The sequence below is a fragment of the Stegostoma tigrinum genome, chromosome 1, assembly GCF_030684315.1.
Source record: "Stegostoma tigrinum isolate sSteTig4 chromosome 1, sSteTig4.hap1, whole genome shotgun sequence".
NCBI lineage: Eukaryota > Metazoa > Chordata > Chondrichthyes > Orectolobiformes > Stegostomatidae > Stegostoma > Stegostoma tigrinum.
Window position 1 is genome coordinate 74,487,139 of NC_081354.1, and position 15,177 is coordinate 74,502,315.

Sequence of the window (15,177 nt, forward strand, 5' to 3'; positions counted from 1 at the left end):
GTGTTCTACTCAAGGAAAGTGGGCCATTAATGCCCTGAAAATGATAGAGAATTGCTTTGTGTCCCCATTCCTACCATCAGTGTGACTGCAGCAGCAGTCCTCTGAACTGTCCGCGAAGGAAAGAAACAGATGTTTGTTCTTCAAACAAGTTCACCTAAGAATAGCTGGTGGTCCAACTGAAGAGGAGTTGACCGGGAAGTTTGTGCTTGAGTTTATGAGGGCAGGAGAGGCAGGAATATTCCACAAACCTGCATCACTCCAGGCCTCATCACCATTGCTGAGAAGTGCTCACCATCCACGGATGTACTGGCCGGAAGCTTCCCAGCCACTGAACAGCCTGGGAATTGCTGAGAACGGTGAGAAAAGTTGGTGAGAGAAACTTCCAATGAGATTGGCCGAGAGCACAAACTGACATTTTCTAACCAAGTGTTAAACAGTGAGCTCAGGTTCCCACTAGTGAGTGTCGAGGGGCTATTTTTCACGCATTAGCACCCTCTTTAGTACATTACCTCACCTCACTGGTTTGATGTCCTCCTTTCTCCCACCTGCTGGTTAGAAACTAGATGGTGATAGCTCCTGACATGAAAGTTGGAGAGATTACCTGGTGACTCCAGCTGGCCACTTGCTCTCCTGGGCCTCCATCTTGGATACATGGCATCAACATCTCAATGCACACTCTGTGAGCAGTGACCACCCACAAGCCCACTCTACTAGGACCTCCAAGACCCAATCTGCAAAGTAGGTGCCAATTTCGCTCAGGCCTACATGTCTGGCACAATTGGTAGAAATGTATAGTACAGCAGAGGATGGCCAGCTCTTAGCCAAGTGAACAGCTGGGTTCTGAAGGTGACGCTAATGTCAGGAATCCCAGGTGGCCTGGCGGTGGACAGTGCCTCTACCTATGGCGAGGGAGAGAGGACAGCAAGGTGGGAGGCATAGGGCCTGGTGAATAGGTAATGAGGGCAGTTTGAGAACATAGTGTGAGAAAACAGATTAGGGTCTGGTGGACAGAAACCCCTTCATGAAACTCACTAGAACTGGCCAATTTCTGGTAAAATTGAACCAATGTCTTGTTTTAATACTCAACCACAGGCTGGGGGTTTCACTGGCTGGGCAAGCATTTGTTGCCCATCCCTGATAGAATCGTAGAGCCCCTACAGTGTGAAAACAGGCCATTCGGCCCAACAAGTCCACACTGACCTGCCGAAGGGCATCCCACACAGACCCATCCCCCACCCAATATAACCCACGGCTAACACATCAAACCTGCACATCTGTGGCCTCTATGGGGCAATTTAGCATGGCCAACCCACCTAAGCTGCACATCTTTGGACTGTGGGAGGAAACCGGAGTATCCAGCGGAAACGCATGCAGACACAGAGAGAATGTGCAAACTCCACACAGTCACCCAGGGTGGAATTGAACCCAGGTCCCTGGCACTGTGAGGTAGCAGTGCTAACCACTGAGCCACAGTGCCACCCTAATTTAAAGAGGGCATTTAACCATCAATCACATTGCTGTGGGTCTGGAGTCGCATGTAAACCAGATTGGGTAAGGACAGCAGTTTCCTTCCCTGAAGGACATTTGTGAACCAGATAGGTTTTTCCAACAATTGACAATGGATTTGTGGTCATCATTAGACTCTTAACTCCCAATTAAGATTGAACTCAAATTCCAACATCTTCCATGGAAGGATTTGAACCTGAGATCCCTGAACATTACCAATTTCTCTGGGTAATAGTCCACTGATAATCCCCCCACACTATCGCCTCCATGAAGCTCATCAGAACTGGCCAATTTCTGGTAAAATTGAACCATTGTCTTCCTGTTTGGATGTTGGTTGAACTATCTGAAATCTGAGCTGGCTGCCTGCACCAGGGTCTTGGTTTTTGCTTACAGCTCGCTAGCTGCATGCTAAGTGAGGCTATTAGCTCAAAGCTGGGCTTCCTGTTGGGATTAGAGATAATGGGAACTGCAGATGCTGGAGATTCCAAGATAATAAAATGTGAGGCTGGATGAACACAGCAGGCCAAGCAGCATCTCAGGAGCACAAAAGCTGACGTTTCGGGCCTAGACCCTTCATCAGAGAGTCTAGGCCCGAAACGTCAGCTTTTGTGCTCCTGAGATGCTGCTTGGCCTGCTGTGTTCATCCAGCCTCACATTTCCTGTTGGGATTGTCAGGCAGTTGTCTGATACAGTGCCATGTCCAACCATTCCAAGTTTGTCCCGGGTAAAAAATCAACCTCATCTAGCTTGTTGGAATTGGCCCAGATTGGGTGTGTACTCATATCAGCACTGTAGGGCTCGAAACATCTGCCTGTTTCAGACTGCTGGCCCATTCTGACACATGGATTATGTTCTGATGATCTAAAGGATTCTGCTTGCCATTTTAGGGTGGAACTGATCAGCCAGTGCAATCTCTGACAGCCTTTACTGATGGTAAGAGTGAAACATGAACATGCCTGTGAAAAGTAACTTCAAATTGCTTCAATGGTGTGTGGCAGGAATAGCTGCTTCTGCAGGCCCTACACAAGTCATTTGTATCAATGGTATCCCAAGTCCCCCCCACCCCCCAACACCACCAAACCAGCTCCTCCACAATCATGACCCCTTCAGGCATACCTTAGCGCCATCTTGTGTGATACTGGTATCAATCTAGCAAGCCTGTTAGCTACTTAACTGAGGCCTCCAAACGAAAATGGTTCTTTTCAATTAGTTGGTCACCTAAATATTGAAATTCACTCTTTTACACATAAAAAAGGACTGCAACATATAAAGATGATTTGAACTCTACAGGGCAGGAAGACAACTAAAGTGAATCAGGACAGTGTCTTATCCGCTGACGTACCTAACTGCTCCAGTATCCTGAATTTTGACCTGTTCTTCCAAGCAGGCAGCAAAAGTACCTTCTGGGGATTGGTGGTATTATTTAATGTACACAAGGCCACAGTCTCATGAGATCATATTAGCCTGATGCCATTTTAACAGATGATCTGAGCAGAGAATCTATCAGAATTAGGCTGCAGTTGTGGGATATTTTTTAAGTTTTGGAGGGGCCAGAGTGAGACTAGAGAGGGTTTCGGCTTCGTGTCCCTGGACTCTCCTCCCAACTTCTCAATTGTGAGATGCTTTTGGAAATTTCTCTGGCCTCCTGCTGGCCAAGGCTGTATTCCATAGAATTACTGGCAGTCCTAAAGGGAAGAATTTTTAAAATCTTTCAGCTGGTAGTCACATACTAAAACATTGATATTGCATGTAGAGATGAGTGCCATGGGCAGGGTTTCTGCTGTAACTGATTTCAGCACAAAATATGCCCAGAATTGCATTTAATTTGAAAAGTGTTTTCTTTTTCTTCCACTTGAATCTATTTACTAGTTGCTTATTGTCAATTTTGTCATTACTCATCACAATTGGGAGCTTACTTTTGGAAAATTATCTCAAAAAGTATTTTAAGAGTGTTAACTTGGTAAAATTTGATTTAATTCAGCTGAAGATAGAGTTATCACACACAATAAAATGATATGTCAATCCAGCCTGACTAATAATGCAATTGTAAATGATTGAAATTGAATTGTTAAGATTGGAATGGAATAGTGAGTTCTTTAAAAAAAAACTCAGGTTAAAAAAAATCATCCAAACCCTTTCAAAATATATTTGATAGTGGTCGTTGTGCCCAAAAATACCAGCTTAATTTTTCAGAGCCTTCTCAATGGCCTGAAAAAAAAAGCAGTTTGCTGAAATTCCCAACGGGGACTACCTTATTCTGGAGATGAAACCGATCCTAAGAACAGTGTCAATGCTGAGCAGGATTTTTTTCTAAATCAACACAAAAGATCAGGAAACTCAAGTTGGGCTGAATAAAATTTGTACATAACATTCTTCTGCACGGTTATGCTGATATTTGACGGGACACCTCGTCCAATCAAAAGAAAATTCCAAGCTCAGACTTTGTTCATATATCATGATGTTGATCCCATTGTGCTTAATTCCAAGTGGAATTTACTTTCCTGAATTACTTTCCTCTAACAATGCATTTCAAATAAATGTCATGAAAGAATTAGATTGTCGCATAAAAATTTTAGGTAACAGGAGGTAAATAAAATTCGATCTTAGACCTAGAATTGCTAGTGAAGGACAAAAGAGGGAAATGTCGACAGAAAAACCGTGCAGTGGTCCAGAATTAATGCAGCATTGTGTGTTATATATGGGCTGTGGCTGAAATCCCAAGCTGAGCTCAGAATGAGGTTAGGTTATTCGAGGTATAAAAGGCAATTTAAAAGTAACAATACTTGAACTCTTTCAAACCTAGCCTCATTTCCTATGCACCTTAAAGAGCCAAGTAGGAACAATTACAGAAAATAGGATCGCTTTGAATCATATCCCTGGTAGAACACAATGAATGAGCAGTCTATACTGCATATGTGGCTAAAACAGATGATACCACGATGATTTGTGAGAGGCTGACTATTCATCTACAGAATGCTTTCCATCAAGATATTTCCAAACCCATTTCAGTACATTGTTGCTACCTTTTTGTTAAAATCGCATAGCTGAGACAAGATCAAATAAATAGCAGACCAGACACCAGGCTTAAAATGGGTTCATAAACTCTGAACCAAATCATTAATCCAAGAGGAAAGAACAAAAGTATATAGTTGAAATAGAGAAAAATGAGTTACTACATGCTCTGCATGCCCATTAGCACCATTTGATGGCCATCAACTGAAAAGTAGATAAACAAATCAGCAGGCACTTCAGTGGAAAAGAGAATGACCTAAAAAATTCTGTGTGTTTTACACATTATATCAGTGCCTACAGAAGAGACCGATCCAATATTAATATCACCCCACTGTCCCACACCAACTGCATAGAGAATTTCTGTTTTTGTATAGATGTTGCTGTTTGCCACACCAATAGCATTGCTTGGATGTTACATTCAAAAATAGGGGGACAAAGGGAAGGAGAAAAGAAGAAATTGCAGAGCATGTGAAGCTGCCAGATGAGGAAAGAGGAGACGAATGAATAAGTGAAAAGGAAGCCAAACTGACTTCAAGCAGCATGCCTATTTCAACATTACTGAGGAGTTATCTATTAACTGCTGTCAATTTATCAGGGAAGTTATCACTGCTGTATGTCATGGCAGCACTGCCAGTGGATGTCAAGGTCATTGCCTCCTCAAGCTGTGAAGTCTTGTGTGAGGTCTATACCTATACTTCTTCCAAGCTCCAACAAGTGACATTGACAACATCTTAAGATTGTAGACTTATGCATCAGAGGTTATAATGCCTCCATGCACCAGGAGAAACTGCTATATCAGCTTCCCTATTGATAATGTAAACCAAAACAAGAGACATTAATGTTGCACACATACAGGAGAGTGCTATGATGCAACACTTCTTTGGGTGTTCGTGATCACTATTTGGGTATCTAAAACAATCAAAAGAGGTTCAGTTCCCTGTACACACGGCTTGTTTGTGATCACCAGTCACACTTCACGCAGCACTACGCCTGCAGTCCCAGCATTAGCCATGAATTTTTCGCTCTAGGTTTCTACAGTGTCATTGTTCTGGCCAAGCAACCAAGTTAAAGTTAGCCATTGGCTGACAAAAACAACCACCAGTGAAATGCTAATACCTCTAGACAGGAGTCCGCACACAGCTATAGATGTTGTATCCCTTGAGCCATGCTGCACAAGGAACATCATTGTGCAAAGAATTGGCTTGTTCAGGCAATGCTACCACAACCTGAACTTGAGGTTGCAAGCACAGGCCGGTTTAGCACATGTATTGCTCCACCTATTGCAAACAGCTGAAGGGATGTGCTTTCTGATACAATTCACCAGTTGGTGTGACATTCTGTCTAAATATCTGACATCACACCAGCACTGAAATTCATACACAATATGAAATTTTTGTGGTCGGCAAAAAGTCTTCTGGCTTGATGACAGTATCCTGTTAGTGAAAGATACCACTTGCATTGTGACTGCATATCAGAAGCAAAAAGTGGCTAGCTTCATCGGTTGCTCTCATGTTTGGAACACCTTCTTTACTCTTCCAATGAAATGTGAGGAGCACTGGGTTTCTTTCAGGTCCAAAAGTGGCAGCCTGAAGTCCATCTATAGGTTTGTACAATAAATGGGAAGCCATGATCTCATCGGGCAACCAGTACATCACAGATTGGCTTTTTTACATCCTAACACAGTTCACATTACAGAAGAGGAGGTGCTGGAGATCTTAGAGAACATAAAGATGAATAAATCTCTAGGACCTGATCAAGTGTATCGCAAGACATTGTGGGAAGTTAGGGAAGAAATTACGGGGCCCCTAGCAGAGATATTTGTATCATCAAAACCATGGGTGAGTTTCTGCAGAACAGTGTGGTGTCTCATGTGTACCGTTATTTAAGAAAGGCTATAAGGAGAAGCCTAGGAACTATAGACCCGTGAGCCGGACATTGGTGGTGGGTACATTGTTAGAGGTGATTCTTAAAGGTAGGATTTACATGCATTTGGAGAGGCAAGCACTGATTTGGCTTAGCCAGCATGGCTTTGTGTGAAGGAAATCGTGTCTCACAAACTTGATTGAGTTTTTTGAGGAAGTAACCCAAAAGGGCAGAGCAGTAGATGTTTACATGGACTTTGACAAGGATCCACATGGTAAACTGATTAGTAAAGTTAGATCACAAGGGATTCAGAATGAGTTTGCCAATTGGATACATAATTGGTTTGACAGTAGGAGTCAGAGGTGATGAATGGTTGGTTTTTGAATTGGAGGCCTGTAACCAACAGTATTCCACTGGGATCGGTACTGGGTCCACTTTGTTTGTCATTTATATAAATGATTTAGATGAGGTTATAGGAGGCATGGTTGGGAAATTTGTGAATGGCATCAAAATTGGTGGTATAGTGGACAGTGAAGCCAAAATTATCTCAGATTATAAAGAGATCCCAATCAGATGGGCTGAGGAGTAGCAGATAGAGTTTAATTTGGATAAATGTGAGATATTGTATTTTGGTAAGACAAGGCAGGACTTGTACAACTAACAGTAGGGCTCTGGGTAACATTGTAAAACAAAGAAACCTAGGGGTTCATGTACAAAACTCTTTTGATCTTTACTTTACAGGTAAACAGGGTGATTAAGAAAGCATTTAGCATGCTTGCCTTCATTGCTTAAATCTTTGAGTAAAGGAGTTGTTGCATTATGTTGAGATATTTCAGGACTTTGGTGAGGCCTCTTCTGAAGTACAGTGCGCAGTTCTGATCACCCCGCTATAAGAAGGATATTATTAAATTGGAGAGAGTTCAGAAGAGATTCACCAGCTTGTTGCTGGGAATGCAGGGTTTGAGGTATAAAAATGGGGTGGATCGGCTGGAATGTTTTCACTAGAGTGTAGGAGGTTGAGGGGTGACCTTAGAGAGGTTATTAAAATCATGAGGGGCATAAATAAGGTGAATAGCTAAGTCTGTCCTCTACTGTGGGGGGAGTTCAAAACTATGGAGCATACTTTTAAGGTGAGAGGAGAAATTTTTTAAAAAATACATGAGGGGCAACTTTTTTAGATAGAAAGTGGCTCGTATGTGGAATGAACTGCCAGAGGAAGTGCCTGATGCAGGTACAGTTACAACATTTAAAAGATATTTGGTTAAGAAGAGGAAAGCTTTGGAGGGTTATGGCCAAATGCAGGCAGGTGGGACTAGTTTAGTTTGGGAACATGATCAGCATTGTCTTGTTGGACTGAAGGCTGTGTTTCCGTGTTCTATTACAATCAAAATTTCTGTGTATATAACCGATTTATGACCAATGTACAATGTTGCCTATTGGTGCAATCGAATAACATATGGAGCTCTAAGAAACCTAATTTTTATACCGACCATGTTTGCAAAACTCAGAACATAGGTGTCTAACGTTCAATGTGATTCCATGAAGGGAGTGCACTTACTGGATAATCCTGAATGAGACAATCATCATATTAATAGCCAATTTCAGTTTATTAGCTCTGTTCACAGTGAAAAACAAAAGAACTGCAGATGCTGTAAATCAGGAACAAAAACAAAGTTACTGGAAAAGTTCAGCAGGTCTGGCAGCATCTGTGAAGGAGAGAACAGAGTTAACATTTTGGGTCCAATGACCCTTCTGATGAAGGGTCTCCGGACCCGAAACGTTTATTCTGGTTTCTCCTTCACAGATGCTGCCAGACCTGCTGAGCTTTTCCAGTAACTTCGTTTTTGTTCCTGTTCACAATGAAACACACTTATGCTCCTACAAACCAGATATACTCCGACACACAGCATCATTCTCTGCAGGCAAATGGACAAGGCCAGGCATTGTGCCCTTTCAATTAAGCAAAAACCTGCAGAACAGCTTTTTTTTTCTCTGGTGGATTCCCAATGGACAATGTCTTGAACAATCAAGGTTAACTGACTTTTTAAAAAAAATTTAAAATAAAACTTTAGAATACTGTTCCCTCATTCATTTTTAAAGGGAAGGCTTTGACTAATCACAATCCATTGTTAATAAATCAGCAGCCTGTTTTTCACACAATAGAAATTGTTGTTCCCTTAGAAATTTGGCATTCTCACATCCGTTCTGATGAGTGAAGGATGAAATGTTTCAGCAACATGTCTTTTATTTTGAGCAATACTCAGGTTCAGTGCTACTAAATGACGAAGACAGGTACCAACCAACACGTATCTAGTCAAAGAACAAAATTATCAAGGAAACCATTTTAGTATTGACAAAAAGACTGGTGAATCAAGCTGGGGAGGCCAGTTATCTCAGTTAGTTAAACAGCAATGTGTGGCTGCAGAGTTCCTATTGAGAACAGTTAGCTTTGTTGGCTTGCTCTGTATCTTATATGTCTGATTTAATCACAGGATAGTTCAGTGATGACTCTGGTTCAAAATCTATATTAGGCTTGTTTCCAGAGATAATGGGAACTGCAGATGCTGGAGATTCCGAGAAAAAAAAATGTGGAGCTGGATGAACACAGCAGGCCAAGCAGCATCTAAGATGCTGCTTGGCCTGCTGTGTTCATCCAGCTCCACACTTTGTTATCTTAGGCTTGTTTCCAATGGTTTAAAACTTCTCACACACAGGACTGCAAATTTATGTCTTACCACGGGGTTTGTGTTTGCCAGGGGGCCACGAAAAGTTCATTGAGTTGCCAGCCCTCCACCTCACCAGCCACCCCCAATTTCACCCCAGGGTGCACCAGGTGGGGGTGGGTAGGGGTAGGGGTAGGGGGGGCACCAAAACTGGCTGCTCATTTGCCAGATTTAAGTCAGTAATCGGGGTCAATTAAGCTGTTTCCTACAAAGCTTATTGGCCTGAATCATATGCAGCCCACACCATGACGGGGTTGGCATGGACAGTGCGTTAGGGATTTTAAGGACCCATACAATCAACTGTGGCATGCAAGGGACAGCAATGCTTACCAGCCCAAAAATACCGCTCTCTCCTTTCAACCCAACAGAACCGAGCCCCATTCCCACCCTTTGAAATCCCTGATTAAAATCTCAGGATTCAGCTACTCGGGAAAGCCATGGTCTTCCTCAGGCCTCTTCGTGTGGTAGCGACAGTGCTCACTGTTGAAGTCTGGTGCTGCTGATGGTGACTGAACAGCAGGCTCGGCCTTCCTCCCAAACCAGGCGGGGAAAGTCTCAATATAATAAAATGTGAGGCTGGATGAACACAGCAGGCCCAGCAGCATTTCAAGGGAAAGTCTCAATGTTAGTTTACGCAGCCCACCTGCAGTGTGAGGATTACTGCAGGACAAACTTGTAGAGTGGGAGGGGGCAGAGTGCAGTCAGCTTCCAGCAAACTTTGGGTGGAATGAACGGTCGACCCCACCCATCCCACAGTCTCCGCCAGAAGTGAGGTGTTTCTCTCTCGAGGCTCTGATATTTAATTTGCTCTCTAGCCACTCATGAGCTTGAGCAATTGAGCATGGTTCCATCTATCAGCAAAATCGCTAACATAATCAAGCATAGATCAACTGTATCACTGACAAGATAATGAAAAGTGAGGCTGGATGAACACAGCAGGCCCAGCAGCATCTCAGGAGCACAAAAGCTGACGTTTCGGGCCTAGACCCTTCATCAGAGAGGGGGATGGGGTGAGGGTTCTGGAATAAATAGGGAGAGAGGGGGAGGCGGACCGAAGATGGAGAGAAAAGAAGACAGGTGGAGAGGAGAGTATAGGTGGAGAGGTAGGCAGGGGATAGGTCAGTCCAGGGAAGACGGACAGGTCAAGGAGGTGGGATGAGGTTAGTAGGTAGGAGATGGAGGTGCGGCTTGGGGTGGGAGGAAGGGATGGGTGAGAGGAAGAGCAGGTTAGGGAGGCAGAGACAGGTTGGACTGGTTTTGGGATGCAGTGGGTGGAGGGGGAGAGCTGGGCTGGTTGTGTGGTGCAGTGGGGGGAGGGGACGAACTGGGCTGGTTTTGGCATGCAGTGGGGGAAGGGGAGATTTTGAAGCTGGTGAAGTCCACATTGATACCATTGGGCTGCAGGGTTCCCAAGCGGAATATGAGTTGCTGTTCCTGCAACCTTCGGGTGGCATCATTGTGGCACTGCAGGAGGCCCATGATGGACATGTCATCTAAAGAATGGGAGGGGGAGTGGAAATGGTTTGCGACTGGGAGATGCAGTTGTTTATTGCGAACCGAGCGGAGGTGTTCTGCAAAGCGGTCTCCAAGCCTCCGCTTGGTTTCCCCAATGTAGAGGAAGCCACACCGGGTACAGTGGATGCAGTATACCACATTGGCAGATGCGCAGGTGAACCTCTGCTTAATGTGGAAAGTTATCTTGGGGCCTGGGATGGGGGTGAGGGAGGAGGTGTGGGGGCAAGTGTAGCATTTCCTGCGGTTGCAGGGGAAGTTGCCGGGTGTGGTGGGGTTGGAGGGCAGTGTGGAGCGAACAAGGGAGTCACGGAGAGAGTGGTCTCTCCGGAAAGCAGACAGGGGTGGGGATGGATAAATGTCTTGGGTGGTGGAGTCGGATTGTAGATGGCGGAAGTGTCGGAGGATGATGCGTTGTATCCGGAGGTTTTGTGGGGCGGTGTGTGAGAACGAGGGGAATCCTCTTAGGGCGGTTGTGGTGGGGGCGGGGTGTGAGGGATGTGTTGCGGGAAATGCGGGAGACGTGGTCAAGGGCGTTCTCCACCACTGTGGGGGGAAAGTTGCGGTCCTTGAAGAACTTGGACTTCTGGGATGTGCGGGAGCGGAATGCCTCATCGTGGGAGCAGTGTCTCTGCCTCCCTAACCTGTTCTTCCTCTCACCCATCCCTTCCTCCCACCCCAAGCCGCACCTCCATCTTCTACCTACTAACCTCATCCCACCTCCTTGACCTGTCCGTCTTCCCTGGACTGACCTATCCCCTCCCTACCTCCCCACCTATACTCTCCTCTCCACCTATCTTCTTTTCTCTCCATCTTCGGTCCGCCTCCCCCTCTCTCCCTATTTATTCCAGAACCCTCACCCCATCCCCCTCTCTGATGAAGGGTCTAGGCCTGAAACGTCAGCTTTTGTGCTCCTGAGATGCTGCTGGGCCTGCTGTGTTCATCCAGCCTCACATTTTAATGTCTTGGATTCTCCAGCATCTGCAGTTCCCATTATCACTGTATCGCTGACAAGTCCACTTCCAAGGATTTTTGACCAACTTTGGTCCAATGGAGCAGATTGCTGCCTGCTGCATGGCCATGTGTGCTGGAGAAACTTACTCACTTTTCTGAGTGGAACCAACAAACTCAGAGGCTAGCAGCGGAGCAGGAAATGTTTAGTCATTCTGAGGAAGGTCAGCAAGCGCTTTCTCACTGAGCCAGGGCCACTTTCCTGGGGGCGATGATGATGATGATGTTGTAATGTAAGCAGTGTGCTGGAGAACAGTTCGCTGGAGTGATGAGGCACACTGGATATTTTACTGGGCTGGCAGGATCTGCCGATGCTGGAGAATCTGACATAACAAGGTGTAGAACTGGATGAACACAGCAGGCCAGGCAGCATCAAGAGGAGCAGGAAAGCTGACGTTTCAGGTCGGGACGCTTCTTCAGATATTTTACCGGAGTGTGTTGCAGTGATTGCAAGACAGTGAGGGCAGTGAGTAATGAGGAAGTATCTTAGCAGACATTTTACTTTGAAGCTCTAGCTGTGGCAATGGATTTCTTGGCGTACTTACAACTATATCCTCCCGGCATTACTCCTGCCACTGCTTTCTCAGTGAATGTCTGGAAAGCTTCCAGCCACCTAAGGAAATGAATCCCTACTCTTTGCTGCTTGCGCTGTGGCTTCCAGTGTAGCATCACAAAACCTTGGACTCTCCCCTGTCACTTCTTTAGCTATTTCCTCCTGAACATGGAACACAGGTTTTGCAGCTGGAATGCGTTTCCCTTTTTGAGAATTGGCCGCTGCCTTTTAGTCGCATTCTTGACTCCTGATACTGTTCCTGCCTCTGGTAGGCGTGCACGCAATGTAAAGTGTGGGTAAGACTGTGTATTTTTCATATATTATTCTTATAATAAGCAGGTGCCACAGAATTTGCATTCTTTCGGCGTTGGTGCTAACTGCTTTAGAAGGATATTTGACAAAGTGCGGTGCAGCGATTACAGAAAAATCCTGCTTTAATGGGGGAGAGGCAATGTTGAGAGTGTCATTATTAATGAGGCTGTGATTTTGCAGGTACAAATGAGGAAGTATTTTAGCAGTCTTTTGAAGCTGTGTTCACCTCTCCGGCGCAATCTAGTTTCTAGACTTAGATATCCATCGTTGTCTGTTTATGTCTCTTGTGAAGCACCTCGGGACGCTTTCCTACTTTCAAGGCGCCATAGAAATGCAAGTTGTTGTCAATGTCATAATTACCTCAATTAGGTCGCAGTGAATTATATTTCTTTTCAGCTCAGGTGAGAAAATGCACTTTATTACTGTTGGAACAAAAAGGGCAGTTTACCCTGTTGTTTTAGAGTCAATGTAACAATGTAAATGTTTTTTGGATTTCAACATGTTTCATTGTTTTTTTGCTGAGATGTACGTTTACGTCAGTTGTCAGTGTGTTCTGTGTATTGAAAGCAATAATCAGAAGGGAGTGCAAATTAACATTTAGATTAAGATAGAAAATTAAACTCTATTCTAAAATGCGATACTTTTTGTTTATAGAAAGGAAAAGAGTTTATTTATATCGTCTGTCTATTTCAGCTTTTCAGCAGAGGATTTTTTTAGATGATTCAAATACAGTACAGTACCTGATGACAGAGTTGGCCATTCTCACCGAAATTGCTCATCTGTCTAGTTTTGAAGTATGGCTTGTCAATAAGATCTCTCTCTTGTTTAACTACTGAACAAACATTTCCCCAGGTGCAATAGGTACCAAAGTGCCTGTGAAGTAGCCAAGGTGGAGTTTTTAAACTGAAACACTGGTTTAGCCTATGATTAATGCAGAATTCCTGCTCAGTTAAGGAACGGCTGTTTGGGGGATTGTAAAGGGCTAATTGCCAGTTAAGCTGCCAATTACCAATCTGAGGCTGAAGACATTTCAGTGTCTGTCACTTGAACTAATGCCATCTTCTAGCTGCGACTGATTCATTGGGAGTAAGTGAGGATTTTAAGTGCTACTTAAAAGTATATCACCTTTTACTATTCAGTTGCCACTGGATATTTGAGAGAGACTTTTGAAACACATCAGGAGACACATAAGGGCACTATGGCAAGCCTTCACCCAATCCTCCATCAGTATTTATTGTAGAAATCATCTGCGTAAATGCTCCTTGCTATTTTACATCTACATGAGTCTCTAGAACATCTTTATCAGTGCCTTACCAAAGATCAACCTCTGTCCCAATCCAATGTGGTCTGCAGCAGTATACCTTTGGTTCACACCCAGTGACTTTGTTACCTCTGCATTCTGGAATACACAGTCATCCTGTGAGGTCATAAAGAAAGGTATCAAGTCACTTTAGAATGAAATCTGCCGACACATTCACAAATAAGTGGAGACAAACAGATTCCTTAGATTCCCTTGTATTTATTTTTGAAGACCAATGTTGAGGAATAAGGAGCCACTCTTTACAGTTTCATTTCAGTGACATGGCAGTGAGGCTGGTTACCATATCTAACTAGTTGATGTTAATCTGTTATTTATAGGATTACAAAATTTACTGAGGAATCATCTTTTAGAAATTTCTTCTAAGACAGCACCTGAGAATAAACATAGTAAGGTATAAACCATTAAGGAATTATTTCTTAAAATATAAACATTTGAGTTCACAGTTACAATGAGGTTAAACCGTTGCTTATGTCAATATGTTTCATCTTGTACTCATGAGGACGTTTTGTCAGAATACTAAATGAACTGGTATTCTTGTGAGATGTTCTGATGAGTGCAAGATGAAAAGCTTTGACAAAATGTGTCTTTTATCAGCAGGATTCAAGTTCTACATTATCAAAAGATTAAAATAGATCACATCAAGGTTGGAACAGTAGTAAGTTAGGAACTAATGCTGGCCCGAAACTCAGTACAAGTTGTAGAGCTGGATGAACACAGCAGGCCAAGCAGCATCATAGGAGCAGGAAGGCTAATGTTTTGGGCCTAGACCCTTCATCAGAAATGGTGGAGGGGAGGGGGTTCTGAAATAAATAGGGAGAGAGGGGGAGGTAGATCGAAGATGGATAGAGGAGAAGATAGGTGGAGAGGAGACAGACAAGTTATAGAGGTGGGGATGGACCCAGTAAAGGTGAGTGTAGGTGGGGAGGTAGGGAAGGGATCGGTCAGTTCAGGGAGGATGGACAGGTCAAGGGGCTGGGATGAGGTTAGTAGGTAGGAGATGGGGGTGCAGCTTGAGGTGGGAGGAGGGGATAGATAAGAGGAAGAACAGGTTAGGGAGGTTGGGACAAGCTGGGCTGGTTTTGGGATGTGGTAGGGCGAGGGGAGATTTTGAAGCTTGTGAAATCCACATTGATATCATTGGGCTGCAGAGTTCCCAAGCGGAATATGAGTTGCTGTTCCTGCAACCTTTGAGTGGCATCGCTGTGGCACTGCTGTTCACGTCTGGGAGGTGCAGTTGTTTATTGCGAACAGAGTGTAGTTGTTCCGCAAAGCGGTCCCCAAGCCTCCACTCGGTTTCCCAGGTGTAGAGGAGGCCGCAACGGGTACAGCGGATGCAGTTTGCCACATTAGCAGGTGTGCAGGTG

General features: G+C 44.3%; 1 protein-coding gene across 6 annotated transcripts in view; it reads left to right on the plus strand.

The window, feature by feature from the left end:
• arhgap24 (Rho GTPase activating protein 24) overlaps window positions 1–15,177 on the plus strand; it is a 451,915-nt gene that overhangs the window by 28,465 nt on the left and 408,273 nt on the right. Inside the window, exon 1 of one of the 6 annotated variants that reach the window (XM_059646326.1) lies at window positions 12,012–12,029. The exons of 3 other annotated variants lie outside the window; for them this stretch is intronic. The gene's annotated coding sequence lies outside the window, so the exon portion shown is untranslated. Of the gene's footprint in view, window positions 1–12,011; window positions 12,030–12,106; window positions 12,477–15,177 lie in introns of those variants that run through there. 2 more of the 6 variants (XM_059646304.1, XM_048546215.2) reach the window with 2 other exon arrangements.